Source organism: Mustela lutreola, chromosome 8 (assembly GCF_030435805.1).
Source record: "Mustela lutreola isolate mMusLut2 chromosome 8, mMusLut2.pri, whole genome shotgun sequence".
In the NCBI taxonomy this organism is placed as follows: domain Eukaryota; kingdom Metazoa; phylum Chordata; class Mammalia; order Carnivora; family Mustelidae; genus Mustela; species Mustela lutreola.
This window is the reverse complement of record NC_081297.1, coordinates 132,653,750-132,676,557: the sequence shown is the minus strand read 5'-3', so window position 1 is coordinate 132,676,557 and position 22,808 is coordinate 132,653,750. Positions and strand designations below refer to the sequence as shown.

Sequence of the window (22,808 nt, the reverse complement as noted above, 5' to 3'; positions counted from 1 at the left end):
AGGGAGTAATGGGGGTTAGGTGACTTGGGTGGCTCAAGCAGTTAAGCATCTGACTCTTGGTTTCAACTCAGGGCATGATCTCAGGGTTTTGAAATCAAGCGCTCGGTGGGGCTCTTCACTGGACGTGGAGCCTGCTTAAGATTCTCTCTCTCCCTGTCCCTCTATCCCTCCCCCTTCCTAAAAATAAATAAGGACATGCAAGGAAATCTCTTTTGTTGTCCTGCAGAGCAATCTTGACCAACCCAGATTTACCCATGACGGAAGTGACAATTTTATTACTCACTTTTTATTACTGAATATGCCCCAAAGATTATTTTTCCTAAAGAGAAAAGCAATTCTGTCCCTAAGAGGAATTCTGTCTTCCTTCTTTCATCCAAGTCGAATTGTAGCCTCTTTTAAAAAACGATATTTTTTCCTTCCTATAAGGTCTATATGAGTGGTAATTATCACCACCCCAACAATAATGGTTAATACAGCTGATTAATAATATTCAATTTGGGGTGACTAGATGGCTCAGTTGGTTATACATGTGATTCTTGATTTTGACTCAGGTCATGATCTCAGGTTGTGAGACTGAGCCCATGTCAGGCTTCATGCTGAACATGGAGCCTGCTTAAGATCCTCTCTCCTTCTCCCTCTGCCCCTTCCCATGGAAAACAAAACAAATAAAAATAGTATCCATATTTGCTGAGTACTTACTAGGGGTTAGTCACTATGCCAAGTGGTTTACCTCTATTATCTTACTGGTCTTTATAAAAATTATCTGAGTCAGGCACTATTATGAACCCTATTTTACAGGTGAGGAAATGGAGATTCAAAGACATTATGTAATTTGCTAAAGGTCACAGAAAGGCAGGATGGGCTTGAATCTGGGTTTAAGGACATCAAACCTGTGTTTTTACTACTTTGCCTTTCATGCCCCAATCCAGACACAAGGACAGTTCCAGAAAGAGACAGATACATTCCTATTAAAATGTGTTTATACATGGTACAGGCAGAAATACAGGTAATTGCACCTTTGAGTGATAAACTATTTATGAATATTACATTATCAAGATCAATAAGCATTTTTGCTCAATAACCCATGTATCTAACTGGGCTTTCAACCTTACCTGCTGCCATTTCTCAGCTCCTTCACACTGCAATGTCAGTTCTTGGCATTCCTTCACATGGTGTATGTAATATCAGACGTTAAAACAATCTCAGGATTCCTCAGTGAGGAGGTATGACTTTTGTCTTTACAGTCCAAAAATAAACCATTTATACATAAGTAAAACTAGAAGCTGATGATGAAGAAGCTTGCCAAGTGTTGTCACTCTTGCCTGTTTGTCAAAGCCAGTGTGGTCTGAAGGAACATGGTTGAATCAGGGCTTCCACAGATTAAAAATGTAAATTTGGAGAGTCAGTTTCATGAGACCCATGTTCTTATATCTCTGCCCTTCAAAAGGGCTTAGTTACCCCACTTTCAGGAGTTCCAAAGGGTATAAGGCTAGCCCTACTCGGCATTTTGGAAATGTGTAGGGATATTTGGGGTTGTCATTCATGGTAACTGAGGAAGGCATTATTGGCATTTAATTGGGCAGGGTTTAGGGTTTCAGAAATCTCATGTAGATAACAAACTTATTTGTCAACAAACTTATTTATACAACAAACTTATTATACAACAAACTTATTTGTCATCGACTTATTTATAGCCTAGGCTTAGGTTATAACTCTAATTTACTTACAAACTCAAAGTATTTCTGCGTGATTTTAATATAAACGGAATTTTTCAGGAATGCAATTACCATGTAAATTAAGAAGAAGGTGGTACTTTTTTTCACTTGGAACTTTGCCAAGTATTGTCCACAATTTTAGAAAAAACATCATTGATGACAATGCTAATTGTGAGCAGATCAGTCTACTTGCAACTGTCACATTCATGAATCTCCACCTAAGTGTAAACATCTGACCACTTCATTACATGTTCTAATAGAGTTGTGTCTGAGCCTTTTTATCTTATAATGCATGTTTTCTTATTATAAACTGTTTTCATTTTAGTTCTCTTTTATATTATAGTTCAGGCATCATTTTGATTTTTATTGAAATTGTATATGTCAGCATTATCTATAAATTTCTCTTCGGGACACCAGAGGATATATCATAAAATATTTGTTACATAAAGGAGAGCTTGGGTTTGATAGAAATGAACCACTGGTCTATACATACCAATTATGAACCTTCCTGGGTCATAATGACAGGTGGATGGCAGAGCCTTTGTCCTTTTCTTAGTGAGGCATCTTTAAAGTGTAAAGCTGAGCTGAAAGCTGGTATCTTCCTCACCTGTTTATGGATAGAAATTAAATCTCTTCGGGATCCAATAAAGGATAATGGTTATGGCTAATATAACATCTGGTTTCTAAATGTTCTTTCCTTCACCCTGTGATGGGATGAGATGATTCTAAAAAGAATAAAGCAATCAGTAAAAACAGAAACAGATGTAAATTGGATTTGAGACAATTGCAACAGTACATCAGAAGTAAAATTTGACCTTGGATCTCAAGCAAGGTACGAAATGTGACCTATAAAGGAGGTCTCTCTCTCTCTCTCTCTCTCTCTCTCTCTCAAGATTTTATTTATTTATTTGAGAGAGAAAAAAAGAGAGCAGGGGGAGATGCAAACAGAGATGGAGAGAGAGAAAATCTCAAGCAAACTCCACATTGAGCATGGAGTCCAAGGTAGGGCTCAACCTCATGAACTGAGATCCCAATATGAGATAAAACTAAGAGTCAGACACTTAACCAACTGAGCCACCCAGGCACCCCAGGAGGTTTCTCTTTCTAATGGCTACTACCAGGAAAGTTAAAACTGGAATACCTGTCCTATAATTTCCAAATTCTATTTTGTTTATTTAGCTCAATGGCTCCAGCTTAGCCCCAGCCTCCTCCAGGGGAAATACTAATCTCTTTCTCCAAATGGCAATTGGAGAGTGGTGGGGGGGAGGTCCTAGTCTCCATTTATGACTAGTCTCTATATAAGTGCAATGGCCGAATCCATCATTCTACTCCACAAATATGGAACTGTCCTTCCAACTCCAAATCTCTGAGAGACGGAGAGAGAGAGTAAAGAGAAAGTGATTGTTCCTCTAAAGAGGAAAGGAGACATAATGACAGAGGGAGAAATGATAGAGTTGGGCTTTGCCACCTTATGACCTAGAACTTCTAATTTAGCCACCCTTATAAAACCTAAAATACTCAAAGGCAAGGTTACCTTAAGACCAAAACTCTCTCTTTCTTTTGTCTCTCTCTGCTTTAAAGGTCATTTGGAAATGGAAACCTGCCCATCCCCCTCCTATGGCCAAATAAATTTTCTTACACTCACTGTTAATACTGATAAGTCCCTTCTGGTATCTCTAGACCTTACTTCCATAGTAAAAGGTACACTGAAATAATTTATTACATATTTAGGCTATAATATACTTGTCATTTATCTGTTCGCTCTCATATCCATTTCCCAACATTCCCTTCTTTGACTATGTTCATAAGGAACATTTCCTAGTCCCTGTGTTCTCTGGTTTCTGAGTAGGTTTGCCTAATAATAAGAGGCACTAAGGAAAGAAGCAGAGCAGGGGGAGGGAAGAAGCCAGGGTATTACCCCCCGTTTTCTCTCTCTGCTTCAAGTAGCATCTTTGGCAACAATGGCAGTTCCTCCCTCATGGACCCTGTCTCTGGAGAATCAGCACTCTGTCCCTGGAGGAAATCTAGACCTATCCATATAGTTTTTCTCAGTTGGGAACACCACCTCCTCTCTGGGTCTCTAGTCCTAGGGATGGTGGGGAATTCTTGATATTGATATCTGGGTTGACTCCCCTTTCTAATTTGTCTAATCATTTCTTCCATCGCTTGTATTAAATACCCTCTGTTTACATACCTAGAATGATTTCTGTTTCCCTCATTGGACCCTAACTAATACCCAAAGGAATAACATAGTGGTAAGAAGCATGGGCACTGAAATCAGGCAGACATGGGTTGTGTTGTGGTTCTGACACTTCTGGTTGGAAGCTTTGGAAAATTAAAATAATTTCTGTGAGGCTGCTGCCTCTTTTGTAAAGTGATAATAATAATAACAATATAATATACCTCTTATTATTTGAGGATTAAACATGATCATGCAAGTCCCTAAACTTCTAGATTTCTCAAAATAGTGAAATTTTCAAAAATAAAACTATAAATTGAATTACAGTGGGAAAATATATTTGGCTAAATAAGAAGTTCTTTTAGAGAAACATCGACCATTATGTCATTACAAGGGAATTTATTTAAATAACATGGATATAATCTCAGAATAAAGGGAAGTTTAATACATTAACCTTTAGGGAAACTCATCACATTGTATTAATTTGTTCTTTTCATCTTTTCAGTTTCTTTTTTTTTTTAAGATTTTATTTATTTATTTGACAGAGAGAGACCACAAGCAGACAGAGAGGCAGGCAGAGAGAGAGAGGAGGAAGCAGGCTCCCTGCTGAGCAGAGAGCCCGATGCGGGACTTGATCCCAGGACCCTGAGATCATGACCTGAGCCGAAGGCAGTGGCTTAACCCACTGAGCCACCCAGGCGCCCCATCTTTTCAGTTTCTTTATGGCTAGATTAAAACACTGGTGCAGTTCTGCATTGGTCTGCTTATCAGCTCTTGTGTGGTGTGCTTCCTAACATTTGTACAGTCACCTTCAGTATCACTACTTCCATTGTTATTATTAGTTATGAGACAATTAATTAAAGATCTAAGATATCCAAGGTAGAACATCTCCATTGGCTTGTCACACTCTTTTTTAATTATTATTTGTTCATTTATTTACTTATTTAGAGAGAGAGAGCAGGGGGGGGAACAGAGAGGCAGAGAGAGAATCACAAGGAGGCTTCATCTCACAACCCTGAGATCATGATCAGTGTTGAAATCAAGAGTCGGGCACTTAACTGACAGAACCACCCAGGTGTCCCTTGTCATATTCTTTTCTGTATACATTCTGGCTCATAACCTCAACTTTTCTGACAGTGACCAAGTAATCAGTGTCACTTTTTTCCCTAATTTTACTCTGACTTAGCAAAACCAGGTGAACAGTACTCTTTGAACCTAAAATTCCTTGCACTACAAAGGCAATGTAAAATCTCAAATCTGGCATTTTCATGCTGTGTCACTGATCCTCTTTATTCACCCCAGCCCAGCCATCAGGGCTACAAACTTTCCAAATAATGATTTTTAATTACTTATATGGTATTTTCAGGCTATCTCTAAGTAGTACCAAAATAATTCCTCGTGTCACTATAATCAATTCAAGAAAACAGTAATTAAGTCCCTTGTGTGTCATTATGTACAACCCAAACTCCACTAATTTTTTAACCACTTTTCCTGGATTCATCAGCATATAACTTTTGTTATTCTACCTCTTACTTTTAGTCATATTTGTTCTACACCATATTCTTCTAAGTCATCACTGTAATTTTTGGCAATCTATTAAATTACATTTGATGGTCTGGTCTCTTACTCCTCAACCTTTCAAATTTTCCATAATGTCAAATAGAAATATCCCTGATGTGGCAAACACAGAGTCCCTGAAAGAAAAGTGAACCTATTTTCAAGTCCTTCCTAAGCTGTGAGGATTTACTTTGAATCTTTCAATATGTGCAAAATATTATTCCAAATCCTCTTTGGGGTTGCTCCTGTAGGACCCAGGGATGTATCATTCAACTGGAAAAGCAATTTGAGAACGTCTAGGATTGATTTTTGAAAATGCAGTATCCACAAACAGACTTCAGATATTATCCCAGCAAATCCTGGCAATTCTGTGCTTGCGTAGAAGATGCCTCCTGTGGGTTTTTCCAAAGGTTGTTCTATGGACATTGTCACTCGTTTAAACACAGGACTGTGTATGACTATTTAGCAAGAATTCTGAGAGTAGACTTTTATTTCCCAGTAAGAGTATGCAGCAAGCTAGAGCAGCCTGATAAGATAAGGAAAATCTGTCAATGAAAGGTTTGCTAAGAGAGTCTTTTGGGTACATTCATGCTCTCCAGGGTTTATTTGTACAATATTAGTAAGCTGATTCACAAAGTCAGACTGATAATATTCAAATATTTCCAAGAAGACACTTGCACCGAACAACCCAGTCTTAGATCATCACACTGCCTTTTACCTGAGAAGTAAATAAATGTGGAAAAACAGATGTGGGTGGTTTTAAACAATACAGTTCCATGTGCTTTTGGTCATAACATTGTCTCTGAAAATATGTTCTCTGTCCACAAGCTGAAAGAGGGAGGCAGACAAAATTTCTTGAAGAAGCAACCCAGATAAACCCACTTGAAGCCATTCTTTCAGTATTTTAATGGATTGTACACAATCAATCACACTTTCTCATGGGCCGCTTGGGACCAATGCTACATAGTTTAGAGACAAGTAGACAAGATTAGGGGTGAAGTCTGTGAACCACAGAACACAGTTTTCTTCTCCATGAAACTAACTGGCCCTTCTGGGGATCAAACCCTTGACCTTGGGCTCATTAGCACTCTACTCCAACCATGCCCAAAACAAATACAGGTTTGAAGTTCCTCTGGCTTCAAACCACACATAAGAATGTAATCAACAGAGCCACAGGGAAACACATAAAGTAAACACTTTCTATATAGGAAAAAAGAAAAGAAGATTTAGAAAGAGACTACATTCTCTGAATCCCTTAGTCATCTTAAGGCTTACTGGAAATTTCCACTTGGATATCTTCCATCACTTTGACTTCAACCCATTTTCCTCTCTCGGCTCCCACCTCTGTAAGGAATTTACCATTTGGAACTTCTGTCTATGGCACCATCACTCAATCAACCAAGTTCAGAACCTTGGAGTTCACCTTAGCAACACATTTGACCATCTAATGCATATTTAGTCCAAAATAAAATCCCCCTAAAACCTGTATTCAAACAAAAATTTAAGGTTTGTTAATATCAAATATTGACAAGAGTATGGAAAAACAGGTATTCTCATATTCTGCTTGTGGATGTATATTCTAGTTCATTGGAGGGTGAGTGGGCAGTAACTATTAAAATTTAAAATGTCTGTATCCTCCACCAATTCAACTCACTACCCTAGGGACTCCCTGACAAGTCTGTGCATAAGGAAAGCATAAGGATATCTGATGCAGCATTATTTGTTAAAGCAAAAATATGTAAATAATATCAATGTCAACAGTGTGGAAATGATTAAATAACTCTGATTGCATTCAGGTAATGAACACTATCATTTAGTATTAAAAATGGGTTGTATCTCTATACACTACATGAATAGATGTCTAAAGCAAGATTTAGAATGATATCTATGGTGGCACATAATATATGCAATAGAAAACAAAACAATACATTTTTCTATGGAGATAAATAGATAGATGATAAATATCTTAATCCATTCAAGTTGCCAAAACAAAATACCACAGACTGGGTGGCTTATAAACAACTGAAATTAATATCTTACAGTTCTGGAAACTGGAAGTTCAAGGTCAGGGTGCTAGCATGCTCGGGGTAGGGATTTTTTCTGGACTGCAGACTTTACATTATATCCTCACATGACAAAAGGGTTAAGAAGCTCTATGGAGTCTCTTTCATAAAAGTCCTAATCCCATCCATGAGGCTCTACCTTCATGACCTAAGCATCTCCCAGAGCTCCCACCTCCTAATATCAACACAATGACCATTAGGTTTTCAACATACGAATTTTGGGCAGATATAAATATTCAGACCATATCAATAGACTAGATAGATAGATGTAAGAAAAGGAGGGTGGAAGAAGGGGGAAGGAAAGAAAGGAAGATCATTTGGAACAAGAAAATGGATAAAAACACCTAAGGAAAGAGTATGCAGAAGAATGAAGGGCCGGGGACTAAATCCCAAGGAGCCATATTACTCAGAGTTTGGGTAAAGGAAGAGGATTCTGAGAAGCTGCAATGCCAAAGATAGGAAGAGAACAAAAACATTAAGGTGCCACAGAATGAGGTCAAGAAAATGTTACAAGGAGACTGTCAGTGTTCCACTAGATTGAAAGGTGATAAAAATGATTAGTAGATTATAACTTTTCTTGAGTAATATTGGTAGATAAGAGAGAGAACACACATTAAGGTAAAGGTAAAGAATCAATGAGATGTGAGGAAATGAAGAAAAATGTATAGAGAACTTTTGATCAAGAAGGTGTCAGAGACAAAAGGGGATGTGAGTCTAAGTTGGTTTTAATGGAAAATACTAGAGAAGGCATGTATGATAACAGAAAGAACCCAGTGCAAAGGTAAAGATCAAAGACAAAAGTGAGAGAAAGGGAAAACTTGAAGAACAAAGTCCTTGAAAAGATGAGAAGGGATAAGATCCAGACCCTTGTGGGGGTGGAGGGAGTCATATTTGATAAGAGAAGAGCTACTTCTTCAATGATAACAGGAAGGAAAAAAGTGAAGCTTCAGATAGGCTTTTAACGTTGGCAACAAAAGAAAAAAATGGGGTGTGCACGTCTGAGGATGTCTACATTTTCTGTGAAGTAGGTAGGATTCAAGGTCATCACAAAAAGAATGAAACGTTTTCATCAACAACATGGATGGATCTTGAGGGTATTATGCTAAATGAGATAAATCAGAGGAATTAGACAAATACCATATGATTTCACCAAATGGAATGGAATCTAAAACCCAAATCAAACCAAACAAATAAACAAAAGTCATAAGTACACAGAACAGATCAGTGGTTACCAGAAGGGAAGGGGTTAGAGGTGTGGCCAACCGTAGGGTGATGTGTGGTAACTAAACTTTCTGGGGGGGGGTCACTTTTTGGTGTATATGGATGTTGAATTATAATGCTATATGCCTGAAACGTATATAATAAAAAAATAAAGTGAGGACAGTGTAGGGTGTGAGGGTAGTCAAAGTTTGAGGTGGGAGTAAAAGGTCTAAAATACATTTATTGTGGTAGGTAGGAAGACAACCTTAGTACTGAAATGTATTAGCAAAGAATATCTATTTGAAGTTGAAGATTACAAATATATATGCCAATATGATCACCTGTCTGTGACTATAGGTTAAATATACTAGAGAAAATGAGCAGCATTAAGTTTTCCAGTAAATTTATAGTCAATCAAAAAGTGTACATTCTACCAAACATTTATTTTTTGAAATCCAAGAATTATTTGGAGAATATTGTTTAGTGTTGTTTCATTAAAGCTGTTCCAAAAACTTCTCCAAAAGTTTCTTAAATGAAAAGTATTCTTTTTGTTTTTGTATATATATGAACTAAGAAACAATAGGTGTAAATGAGTTACCTTTGATCCTTCTGTTTCCTTCCTTCCTGTAGCTACCTCGAGCCAGCAAGCCCTCCCATTCTGCCTTTTGGGTGTTTCTCTAATGTGTTCCATAGTTACTGCTATTACTTTAGCCCTGCATATCAGTGGGGCAGAAGATAGTTGAGCATAAGAATCCACAAGCTCTATCCAAACTGGTTCAAAACTTCTAAAGACCACACTGTTTTGATTATTATGGTTTTGTAATATATTCTGAAATCAGGGAGTATGGTGCCTCCAGCTTTGTTCTTCTTTCTAAAGATTGCTCTGGCTTTGGGGGATCTTTTTTGGTTCCATACAAATTTTAGATTTGTTATATTTCGGTGAAAAGGCCATTGGAATTTTGATAAGGATTGCATTGAATCTGTAGATTGCTTTGGGTATTATGGATATTTTAACAATATTAGTTATTCCACCCATGAGCATGAAATATCTTTTCATTTATTTGTGTTTTCTTCAATTTCTTTTACCAGTGTTATAGTTTTCAGTGTGCAGTTTTTTTCACTTCGTTAAATTTATTTTAATAAATTTAAAATTTTAAATTTCCAGTAATTTTATTATTTTTGTTTTGATTATAAATGTAATATTTTTCTTAGTTTCTCTTCCTGGTAGTTTGTTGTTAGTGTGTAAAAACACAACAGATTTTTCTATATTGATTTTGTATCCTGCAATGTTACTGAATTTATTAGCTTTGAAAGTTTTGGGTAGAGACTTTAGGGTTTTCTATAGAGTTGATCCTTGAACAAAATAGGTTTGAGCTGTGTGAGTCCACATATACATGGATTTTTTTTTCACTAAATATAGTACAGTACTATAAATACATTTTCTCTTCCCTATGATTTTCTTAATAACATGTTTTCTTTAGCTTACTTTATTGTAAGAATACAGTATACAAAATATGACATACAAGATATGTGCTAATCAACTGTTTATGTTATTGGAAAAACTTCTGGTTAACAGTAGGCTATTAGTAACAAAGTTTTGATGGAGTCAAAAGTTATACACAGATGTTCGGCTGTTCAGAGGGCCCATATCCTTAACCCCTTAACCTTATTGAAGGATCATTTGTATGTAAAATCATGTCATCTACAATCAATATCAGTTTTATTTCTTCCTTTTCTATTTAAATGCCTTTTATTTCTTTCCCCTAAAATTTTCTAATTGTTCTGACTACTCTTCCAATACTAAGTTGAATGAAAGTGGTGACAGAAGGCATCTTGGTCTTGTTCCCATCTTAAAGGAAAACCATTCAGCTTTGCATCATTGAGTCTGATGTTAGCTTTGGACTTGTTATATATGACCTTAATTATGCTGAGATACATTTCATCTATATTCATTTCATTGAAAGTTTTTTTTTTTAATCATAAACGATGTTCACTTTTGCCAAACGCTTTTTCTGCATCCACTGAGGTGATCATATGGTGTTTATCCTTTATCCTATTAATGTGGCATATCACACTGATTGATTGAACCATCTTTACATCCCTGGAATAAATCCTGTGTGATCATAATGAATGATCCTTTTAATGCATTGCTGAATTTGGTTTGCTAATACTTTGTTGAGTTTGGGGATTTTTTTTTTTTTTTTGCATTTATATTCATCAGGGACATTGGCCTGTAATTTTCTTTTTGTGGTATCTTTGTCTGGTTTTGGTATCAGGATAATGCTGGCCATATAAAATGAGCTTGGACATGTTCTCCGATTCTTTTGAAAGAGTTTGAGGGGGATAGATATTAAATCTTCTTTGAATGTTTGCCAAAATTCACCACTTAAGCTGTGCAGTCCTGGACTTATGTTTGTTGGAGATTTTTTTATTACCAATTCAATCTCCTAACAAATAATTGGTCTGTTCATATTTTCTATTTTTTCATGATTCAGTCTTGGAAGACTGTATGTTTCTAGGAATTTATCCATTTTTTTCTATGTTGTCCAATGTATTAGCATAGACTTGTTTATAGATTCTTTGTATTTCTTTGGTATCAGTTGTAACTTCTCTTTCAGTTCTGACTTTATTTATTTGAATCCTTGCTCTGCTCTTTTTTTCTTAATGAGTCTAGCTAAAGATTAGTCAATTTGGTTTACCTTTTCAAAGAAACAGCTCTTAGTTTCATCAATCTTTTCTAATGTCTTTTTAGTCTCCATTTAATTTATTTCTTCTCTGATCTTTCTCATTTTCTTTTACTAAATTTTGGCTTCATTAGTTCCTCTTTTTCTAGTTCCTTTAAGTGTAAAGCTAGATTGTTATCTGAGATTTTTCTTTTTCTTGAGGTAGGGCTTATCACCATAAATTTCCCTCTCAGAACTGCTTTTGTTGCATCCTATATATTTTGGCATCTTGTATTTCCATTTTCATTTGTCTCAAGGTATTTTCATTTCTCCTTTGATTTCTTCATTGACCCATTGATTGTTCAGTAACATGTTGTTTAATCTCCACATATTTGTGAGGTTTTTCCTATTATATTCTTGTAATTCTTTTCAAGGTTCCTACCAATGTAGTTAGAAATAATGTGCGATGATTTCAATCTTCTTAAATCTTTTGAGACTTATTTTGTGAGCTAGTATATGTTCAATCCTGGAGAATGTTCTATATTTAATTGAGAAGAAAGTGTATTCTGCTTTTGGATGAAATGTTCTGTGTGTGTATGTGTGTGTGTGTGTATATATATATATATATATATTAAGTCCATTTGATCTAATATGTCACTTAAGGCTGATATTGATTTTCTGTCTAGGTAATATATCCATCGGTGTAAATAGGATATAAAAGTCCACTACTATTATTATAGCACTGTAAATTTCTCCCTTTAAGTCTGTTAATATTTGTTTTATATATTTAGTTTCTCCCAAGTTGAATGCATAAAAATTTATAAATGTTATACTTATTGGATGAGCTCTTTATCATTCTGTAATGTCCATCTCTGTCTTCTATTACACTCTTTGTTTTAAAGTCATTTTGTCAAGTATAGCAGCTATCCCAGCTTCCATTTGCATGAAACATCTTTTCTCCATTCCTTCACTTTCAATCTGTGTGTCCTTACATCTGAAGTGGGTCTCTAGTCTACGGCCATACCACCCTGAACGCGCCCGATCTCCTCTGAAGTGGGTCTCTTGTAGGTAGCACATATATGGGTCTTTTTTTCCATTCAGTCCCTCTATGTCTTGATTGGAGAGTTTCACCCATTTATATTTAAAGTAATTTTTACATTTTTTATTAACTTATAATGTATTATTAGCCCCAGGGGTACAGGTCTGTGAATCAACAGGTTTACACACTTCACAGTACTCACCATAGCACATACCCTCCTAAAGTTAATTTTGTTAATTGTTTTCTAGTTGTTGTATTTCCTTTCTATTCCTTTCTTTTCCTCTTGTTTTCTTCCCCTGTGGTTTTTCTCTAATGTTAATGTTTAGATTCCTTACTCATTATCTTCTGTGTATCTACTATAGGTTTCTGTTCTGTTGTTACCATGAGGCTTACATATAAATACATATGTCTATTTTAAATTGATAGTGTATTAAGTTTGAACACATTCTAAAACTCTACATTTTTACTCCCCAACCCCTCATGTTTTATGTTTTTGATATCACATTTTACATCTTATTTTGTATATCTCTTAAGTATTATAGTTATAGTTATTTTTACTACTTTTGTCTTTTAACCTTCATACTAGCTTTATAAATTATTGATCTGTTGCCTTTACTGTATAATTTCTTATAAGACCAGTTGAGTAGGTTATGAACTTCCCTAGCTTTTGCTTATCTTCTTCGATTATGAATGATTACTTTGCCAGGTAGAGTATTCTTATTTGGAAGTTTTTTCTTTCCAGCACTTTGAATATATCATTCCACTCCTTTCTGGCCTGCAAAGTTTCTGCTGATAAATTGCTGACAGTTTTACAGGGGTTCCCTTGTAAATGATAAGCTGTTTTTCTCTTGTTGCTTTTTATATAATAATTATATTCATCAGCTCTATGACTTTTGTTTGGTACTTTCTTTCTTTTTTTTTTTTTTTTTTTTTTATTTCTTTTCAACGTAACAGTATTCATTGTTTTTGCACCACACCCTGTGCTCCATGCAATACGGGCCCTCCCCAGTACCCACCACCTGGTTCCCCAAACCTCCCACCCCCCGCCCCTTCAAAACCTTCTTATACTTTCTCTTTGTTGAAGTTCTCGGTGTGTTCATCCATTCTCTTTAGCTCAGTGAGCATATTTATGATGACTTGAACTCTTTACCAGATAAATTACTTATTCATATTTTACTATGGGTTTTTTTTCTGGAGTTTTATTTTGCTATTATGTGTGTAATATATTCCTCTGTTTCCTCATTTTGCTTGACTCTGGGTTTATATTTGTGTACTAGGTGAAACATCTCACCCAGTCTTGAAGGAGCAGCCTTGTATAGAAGATGAACCTTATCATTTAACTTAGCCCTAGATCTTGTCTCCTGAACTTTTGTGATTGCTAAGAAGCCTGATTTATTCTTGATAGAACCCTATTATTAAAGGTATGTCAAATGTTCCAGAAGACAGGATCTCATCAGCACCTAATTTCAGGCTGACTGGAAGCTAGAACTTCAGGAAGCAGCTTTTAGTGTATAAAAATGCATACTGTCCTGTGGGGTTGCAATTGTAAAGCCAGTTGGCCTTCAAACCATGTGACCTGGAGAAGTCCCCTCAGGAACAGTTGCAAAAATCAGGACTCCAGACAAGCATATTAGCTCCTTTCTGGGAGGTCATGGAGACATGTAGTAAGGTCAAGAGAGAGCACAAAAATGGCATCCCATGCTGTGTTTCTTGAGAGCCTCTAGATGTATGGTAAGCTTAAATCTGCACCTCAGACTGAAGCTCTTGGATGAGTATATAGGCCTTTCTCACAGGAAGACTAGGGTATTTTATTTGGTCTGCTGTCTGTGCAGTGCCTTGGAGTGTTAGCCCACCGGGAACCATCTCCTGATTGTTTCAGATCCATGGGGCCCAGAAAGACAAATACTCCCTTGCCCACCAGACCTAAGTGCTCAAGGGGCATCCCCCGTATGACCTGCATGTATGGCTTTGAAGGGGCCATAGGAGCAGCACAGAGGTGGATCCCCTGCTGGCAGGTAAGAAGGAGAATGCAAAAATGGCATTTGCCAGTGGCTCAGTCCCCAGAGAGTTTTAACAAGCTCCTGTCCTTCTAATAGATGTTTTAAGATTAGCAAATTAATTTTATCACTTGGTCTGGGTACTGTTCAAACTGCTGGTTTTTCACTGAGTCCCAGGCTAAATGAGTCTTCATGTGAGCTCTTTAAAAGTGGAATCTTCATTCCTTACAGCACTCTGGTTCTCCTGGACATAACCATATTGGTTTTCAGAGCCACATATTTTGGTGACTTGTCTCTCCAGGACAGATCCCAAGGGCTGGGATGTCTGATGTGGAGCACAAACCCTTGGTTCCTTAGGGATAAGCTCCATATTTGTGAGATCCCTCACAATTGTGGGTCATCATGCCAGAAGTGGGATTTTAGCAAGACTACATTTCTGCCTCTCCTACTTATCTTGATATGGTCCTTTTATCCTTTGTTGTGAAGATGCTGTTCAGCAGGTTTTCAGAAGGAATCATTAGCTATAGATTCGTTGTGTCTCTGGGAGGTAAGTTCAGGATCTTCCTAAGCCATCTTCAGGCTAAGCTCTTAAAATCTCCATTTTTAACAAACTTCTCAAGTGATACTTTTTCAGTCAAACTTCTCAAGTGATACTTTTTCAGTCAACATCTGTCCACGTATGGAACACACTCTACCACATGCAAGGTATATTTTGGTCTTTCTTGACTCTGGAAAGAAGCAAGCACGTGTGTGCATGCACACACACATATGCACACGCACACACACACACCACTGCCCCACCTAATAGAGAAACAAATCTAAGAAAGCGAAGAAGACTTCCATCTCTGAACCAATAAATTACCCTCAGAGATGACTGCTTGAGTCTAAAGTACATAATAACATTTTGTGTATAAGATTTGTTTATGGAATGAATAAATGAATGGAAACAGTTGAGTCCAAGGAGGGGACAAGGAGATGCTACATTCAGTAGGAATCTATAAGACTGGAAAAAACTTTTGCACATCCTGTGTTGAAGAGCTGCCAGGGAGAAGAAATGCTTAAGGCCAAGGAAAAGTAGTGTAAGAGGAAAACTTAAAGAGGAGTATGAAGCTTGGAAGGAACCACATATGAAATAAAATGTCATTTATTCTTTTCTAATCACAACTCAGTTTAATGAGGAGATTTGGCAGGGAGGGGGCCCTGGTTGGAATAAAGATGCTCTATTAACCAAAGAAGCCAGTGGAGATTACGTAGTCAAATAAACTATAACAGTCTTCCCTAATTTACCAGCTGTTTCCTTTCTGTTGAATGGAAATAGAAAAATTAAACCTCCTAAACTCAATATAAAAATAATTCCTTCAGACTTTAGAGAGTATGATCAGGTTTTTACAAGAGAAAGTATTTAGCAGTGACTTAATAATGCACCTTCAGAATACAAATTCAAGGGACCAGACATGGAATGTTCATCAGCCTTTCTAATGATATTCACAGAGTTATTTTTATGCTTAATCAAATGAGTCTCAGACAGCTTTTGAATATGGAAAGGATGATACACAAATGTTTGTGCCAATTTCTGGTTATGCACTTTGCTTAAAAATTGACTTGGACTAGTTGGATTTTGGCTGAAGGGTTTTCTTGGTAAGAACACAGTAAAATATGTGGGCATTTCATCTGAATTGGGAAGGTGTCATTTCACTTTGGGTCTCAGGGTTGTAAAAGTTCAGCTAGGTGACAAAGTGACAAATTCTCATTACACCATTTAACAAGATTTTCTAGATTACATGTTGAAGTAGGAGATTTCCATTACCATTTCCTGGATGGGGAATACATTGAAATCTTCTATTAAAAGGATAAATGACTCAAAACATAAAAATTAAAGCATGTTTCCTTCATTTGCTTTTCTTGCTTTAGAAATGCAAATTAATAATACAATTTAGAAATAACATAAAGCATCTAACTCAAAACATTTGTTTCACAAATGAAAAACATTTGTCAGATTTAGTTCAAAGTTAGAGCACCTAATAGTTGATTGGATTTTTAATAGTACTGCCGACTTAGTATGACTGAAAACCTTTTTGATTTTCCATATATGCACTGAAAAGACCAGTGCTCCCTAAATAATATCCCATAATGGACAGTTGTCCTTTTCCTCAAAGTCCTTGTCTTCAGATCTTTCTCACAATATGCTGGTTTCTAGGAAATACCTGGTGGAATAAAAAGCAAAGAGAAGAAGGAAGACCCTTGCAAAATCTTACCAAAACTACCAATTCATGTGAAGAGAAAAAAAAATCATTTTTTCCTTGGCTAAAGTAATTTAGTTTGGCTTTCCACATGACCCAAATTCACCAGATAATTACCAGTTCTCTGTTTCTCTTCATGCCATTTTGGTCTGGCCTTTGAATCCTGAGTGTACCCACAGTCCAAGGGATTAACTGAAAATTTCCCCTGACATTATTAAATCCATATACCATGCATTTTATGGCCTGCTGCAGGACCCCAGATTGCCAGCACTAGGGAATATGCTCAGGAGATTGCCCTGTGTCCCCAGATCAGATAAAGGGAAAGAAGTTATTCGAAAATATAGCTGGGGTCGCAAACTACACAAGTGTGGAAATATGTCTCTCATGTCATTTTATCCTCACCACCTTGCACACTACCTGGCAGTCAGATAGAAGTGGCTGGATAAATATTTCTTGAAAACACATATAAATAAACAGAAAATCAAAAAACCTAATGTAGAAAGTTGAGACAGTGAAATGTAACTTACCTCTGGGTTATTGTAAAAGAAAAAAAAACTGTCAGTTTGTCAGACCTATACTACACACACAAAAATTTGCTCCGGTGTGGCTGAATACAGATAGTAAGAACAACTAGAAATAATAATTAGTGGACACTTCTATGTGTCAGGCACTGTTCTAACTAAGTCCTTCATAGGTATAAATTCATTTTAACCAAAGCAAACCTATGTAGCAGACGTTGCGATTATGCCATCTGGCAGACAAGGAAACTAATGGGTTGAGAGTCTCATAAATTTTCTCAGAGGTCCTCATCTAAAAAGGGGAGAGAAACAAGATATTAGGCACATACTCATAATCACTGTGCTCTGTTAACTCCCAAAATTAATGTTAAACCTAATGAAGATAGCCAATGACTCAGGATACTTATGCTAGGGGCTCACGCTCCGCATCTCCACCCACCTTCTGAGAAGTGTGGCTGTGTTGGAGGTTATTTGTTAGTGTCATTGGCCGCTAAAGGAGAAATATCCAAATAGGTGCTTTTATGGAATCTTAGCAAATCTCGGGACCTTGTGGGGTTTCCCTTCTGCTGAGAGCCACGCAAAGGTGACATGCAGGCTGCTGTTTATGGAAGGTCCTCAACAAAAAAGGTTGAAACAGCTAACACGGCCCTCCCCTAAATGGCACCTGATTTTATGCCATAGATTATATAGCCTGTTTCCTTAAGGAACTTTCCTTAGGATTCTCAACGATTTTTTTTCCCTCTGTCAACAAAACTTGTCTCTTCCAAATCCAAAGTTCTGGCATTCGAATCTATGCTTCTGTTGTAGGCTGCACGGACATATTTTATTAGTTTCTTTCTTTTTGCTTCCTTATCTAACAATCCTAACTGTCCTCAAAGCAATATAGATGTCTGTGGCTAAACAGGGAAGAAATGCTGAAATATAAAGAGAGGTTAGTATTTCAAAAACAAAAATAAAAATAAAAAACTCTCTTTCATGCCAGTCAACCATAGTCTACTCAATTTAAGAAATCATCAAAGCTATAAACATTGAGGTACATAAACAATGAGTCTTGGAACACTAAAAAATAAAATAAAGTAAAAAATAAAACCTCACATAAAAAAGAATCATCAAAGCTTAAAAATTTGTTTCCTTGAAATATGTTGGTTCATTTTCTTTTGTTTCATTTTGCCTCCCAAACCCTGTGGAAGCAATTCTTGGACATGGCCTGATTTGCTTCAGAATGGAAAACAGCTCCGGGCCTTAACTTTTGTCCTAAGTCTGCCGTTAACTTACTGCAAAACTTGGGCTGGCTTCCTCCCTGCACTACTGGATAATCTCTTCCGGTTGTACAACCTATGGAACAATCCACCACTTATAAGGCAGTTACCATGAGGCAAATCTCACTGGGAAGGGGTATATGCCTTGCCTCTCTTGACTTCACAAGAATCCTAAGAGCAAGGAAAGTATTTTCATCCCCATTTTATAGATGAGGCAACTGAGGCTTATCATCCAGGTGTGGTGATAAATCCAACATTCAAACCCAGGTTTTCTGAACTCTGAAGCCCTTTTCACTCTACATTTGTGTGTGTGTGAGTGTGTGTGTGTGTGTGTGTGTGTGTGTGTAACTACACAGCTGCTAAGTCCATGATAGGGGAAACATTAATCAGAAAATACACATTCCAAAACACATCTATGCCCACTACTGGAAACACCCAATAGCTAGTCATTCTAGTCAAAGGGCAGAGCCCTGGGCATATCTTTATCCAAGAAGATACAGAAAGGAAATATGAGTGAACAAGCAAATTCCCTTCGGTTGACCAATCTGGGTTGATTACATTGTTGGGACAACTTCTCACCCTTCTAAGGCAAGAATAGAGTTGCAAAATTTTTAGAAAGGGCAAGGCAGAGACCACAAGCATTCTGGCAAATTCTGATTTGCAGGAGCCTCTCATGATGACTTATTTCTGCTGAAATGATAAGGATCCCAGACAGGCTCTCTGGGCAGGAAACTCCAGTGCCTAGGGAGGGAACCTAATTGGGAAATGGACAGTGAACCATATGCAGATTCTCATATCCCTGACACAGCAACAACAACAACAAAAAAAGTCTCTTTGCTCTGCATGGCAAAGTTGTTTTCCCACTGTGTGCGTGGGAGAAAAATGACGCATTCTGTGACAGTAACTGTGAACAGGTTGGGGGAAAATAAGGGTCAACTTCCAAGAGGTCTGTTAAAACTTTTCCTTTTCAAAGTCTGAGGAAATAATAATGTGTCTGCCCAAGTGAAAGTCTATCTGTTGCTATGCATTCAGTGTACCCCTTGCCTATCCACTCAGAAGTCTCAATTAAAATCACAGCTGTTATTTGTGTGTTGGGTTCAGAAACTCTCCCATGGCCATGGCAAAGGAACAAAGGAAAATACCCTTGTTGGTTGTTACACCTGCAAATGGGATGAATGGAGGTTGATGTCAGCTGCATTCATATTATATCTGGAATAATAACAGTGCCTTTCATTTGCAGAGTTTTACAGTCTATGAAGCCCTTTTGTGTACATTTCATGCATTCACTTAACTATGGTACCTCCCTTACAGAAAATAACACAAAGGGACACTTTTTGAAAAATCCATTTCTGCAGCATATAGATGACCAAATGATTCTGAGTGCCTTAGTATATTCATTACATGGTCATAGCACCCTCAAGACTCCCCACTCGACAAATTTCTACTCCATCATAACAACAGTAACACACACACACACACACACACACACACGCACACACACAGAGCATATAAGCATACTTCCTGCTTTTAGTTGTGTTAGGGAGGGAACCTAATTGGGAAATGGACAGTGAACCATATGCAGATTCTCATATCCCTGACACAGCATTCTTGCTTACACATTCTTGATATGCGTTCTTTGATATGAGTTCTCAATATGAGTCAGATATATATATAGCGACTATCTTCCAATTCCTTATGGAGTCTGTGACTCATACTATTTGTTGAACTTTGTAGCTAGAAAAATTACTAGCGGTTCTTTAGCTCAATCTCTTCGTTTACAAATGAGGAAAATGGGCCCAGAGAGAAGTTTATAAAGCTACTTAGTGGTAAAATTAAGATGTGAACCCAAGTCTTCTGATTTTTTTCTCCTGAGCTGTAGCTAATATTCTGCACTGGTAAATTCTTAAGTTGTGTGACTGTCATACAGTGTGATATAATCATACAATTCATATATAGTAAGTAAAAATAAAACAACCTACTGACATGTGAAAACAACATGGATATATCTCACACTTAATGCTGAGTGAAAAAGTCAGACATAACAGCCATGTACTCTGTGATTCCATTCATGTAAAGTTCAAAACTAGGCAAAACCAGCCTGTAGTGGTAGGAATTAGATCTCTATTCCTTGAGAGAGGACAAAGACTAAGAGACAGTATGAAAGAGCTTTCCCCTGGTGTTGAAATGTTCTATATTTTGATGTGGGAAGTAGTTGCATGGATGGATACACATGTAAAGATTCACCAAGCTGTACATTTAACATTAGTGCATTTTATTGTATATATGGTATACATTCATAGAAAACAAAGAAGAAAACCAAAGCAGAGACTTAACTATTTCATATTGACTTGATGGATATTGAGCAAAAAAAGAATAATTCTGGCCCTCAAATGATTTTTAATCTGAATTATTCCTTTTGGCTGACTTTCACTGTTACACAAACCACAAAGTTGCCAAATCTCCATTTTTTTGAATAGTCTGGCTCTGCCTTGAACAAGCTGTGGGTTGGGCTAATTGACCTTCAAAGTCACTCTTGGTCCAAATTTCTGGGATTTTTTGAAAGAGATGCCAAAATATATATAATCTCTGAGTGGGAAGGAACATCAGAAAGTGTCTGGTTCTTGTCTGCTATTTTGTAGGAACAAAGAGTGAACTTGGAGAATGGAAACGACTTGTCCAAGGTTGCCCTGATAGTAATTCTGTGCAACTCTGCAAATGTCATCTCAACTCAATTCAGCAAATAACCTGAGTACCCACTAAGTGTCGGGCCCTGAGTCGGATACTATGTTAGGTTCCCAAGTTCCATAAAGCCATAGCCAAAGGCGCCACTGTGTTGCTTTGTGAAAGAAGCAATGAGCTCATTTCCCACATCCTAGTGTGAGAGCAGCAACAGATAAGGTCAGAAGACTTGAAAATAAAGTAAGACAAAGGTCACACATAGTGTAATCACACAATATCCTTTCTTGCACTCAACCACAGAATCAAAAAAGTGTCTCCCTGTCCCAGGATAGTGGTTCTGGGACTCTAAATAGTGATAATGGCAAACTATAATTCTAGAATCTACTATATGAAAAATCTGATCATATGGCCTAAAATTATATGAGTCTGAAATTCTCTATTTTGTAAATTTGTATTTCCTTTCCAGAGAAAATTGTATTTTTAAGCAAGGTAGTTTTCTTCTTCAGTTGACTTAGCAAACATGGGGAACTAATTGCTGTAGCCTTCTTATAAAGTGGCTATAGGAACCAAATTGTTGAATATAAAATATCTCACTCAAAGCATGCAAAACCTAAGAATTCACCATTGTGACAACAGCTTGGTTAACATACAGTAATCCTAGTTTCAGGTGTAGAATTTAGTGATTCATTACTTACATATAACAGCAAGTGGTCTGTCTCACTTCTACCACTGACTAGTTGTGTATCTTCTCCTTTTTGGAGAAGATACACAAATTAAAGTTTCTTGGACCAAGAATCTTTTTCTCAGCTCTAAGATTCAACAAAAGCTCTGACTTGTGGGCTCATTCAAAAACTTCTGAGTCTGGGATGCCTGGGAGTCTCAGTCAATTAGGTGGCTGCCTTTAGCTCAGGTCATGATCCCAGGGTCCTGGGATTGAGTCTCCCATTGGGGTACTTGCTCAACGGGGAGGCTGCATCTCTCTCTGCCTCTGCCTGCTTGTGCTCTTTCTGACAAATAAATAAAATCTTTTAAAAAAAAAATAAAAAATAAAAAACTTCTGAGTCAGGAAAGTTTTGCTGGTTGTTCCTGGGAGCTCTATGTGTAATGAGGAAGCAGAGGTGTTAATGAAGAGGAGAAAGCATGGAGAATACAGAAGAGAAAAGGGTAATTGGAGCAGACTCTAAGAGGAAGAGATTTCATTGAGGTCTGCTTGAGTAGCTGCTAGGTAGGCTCCTGTACTTCTGACCCCCTTTCCTTTGCCTTCACACCTGTACCCATGAAATATTTTATTCTATCTTGATCAAGTTGATCACAAAGTTTCTAGGATCTTAACCTGGGATGGTGACTGGATGTTTTCTTGTACTTTCTCCCTCATCTCCTATCTCTCCCTCATCCATGCTATTTTGCTCTACTCCAAAACTTCTCCTCTGTGTTCCAAAGGCACCATAATCCACACATTTCTTTGTATTCATTAATCTCAAGGCCTTGGTTGAAGTTTATACCTCTAACCTCTGAGCTTAAAGGAGACTATGTAAATGTGTAACTCCTACTACCAATCTCCTTGCAGTCTTGCCTCTTTGAAGCTTAGCATGGCTAAGAATTCACCTGGGATGCAGACAGGGATTTTTCAACAGTGGGCATCATATAGGTGCCCAATGCATCTCTGAAGAAAGTAACAGGAATAATCAGTGCCCAGTTA

At 37.2% G+C, this 22,808-nt stretch overlaps 1 long non-coding RNA gene across 1 annotated transcript in view; it reads right to left on the bottom strand.

The window, feature by feature from the left end:
- The window catches only part of LOC131839336 (uncharacterized), a 51,378-nt gene that overhangs the window by 12,099 nt on the left and 16,471 nt on the right, over positions 1-22,808 (bottom strand). The window contains exon 3 of the long non-coding RNA XR_009356927.1: positions 2,209-2,322. This is a non-coding gene — a long non-coding RNA (uncharacterized LOC131839336). The remainder of the gene's footprint in view (positions 1-2,208; positions 2,323-22,808) is intronic.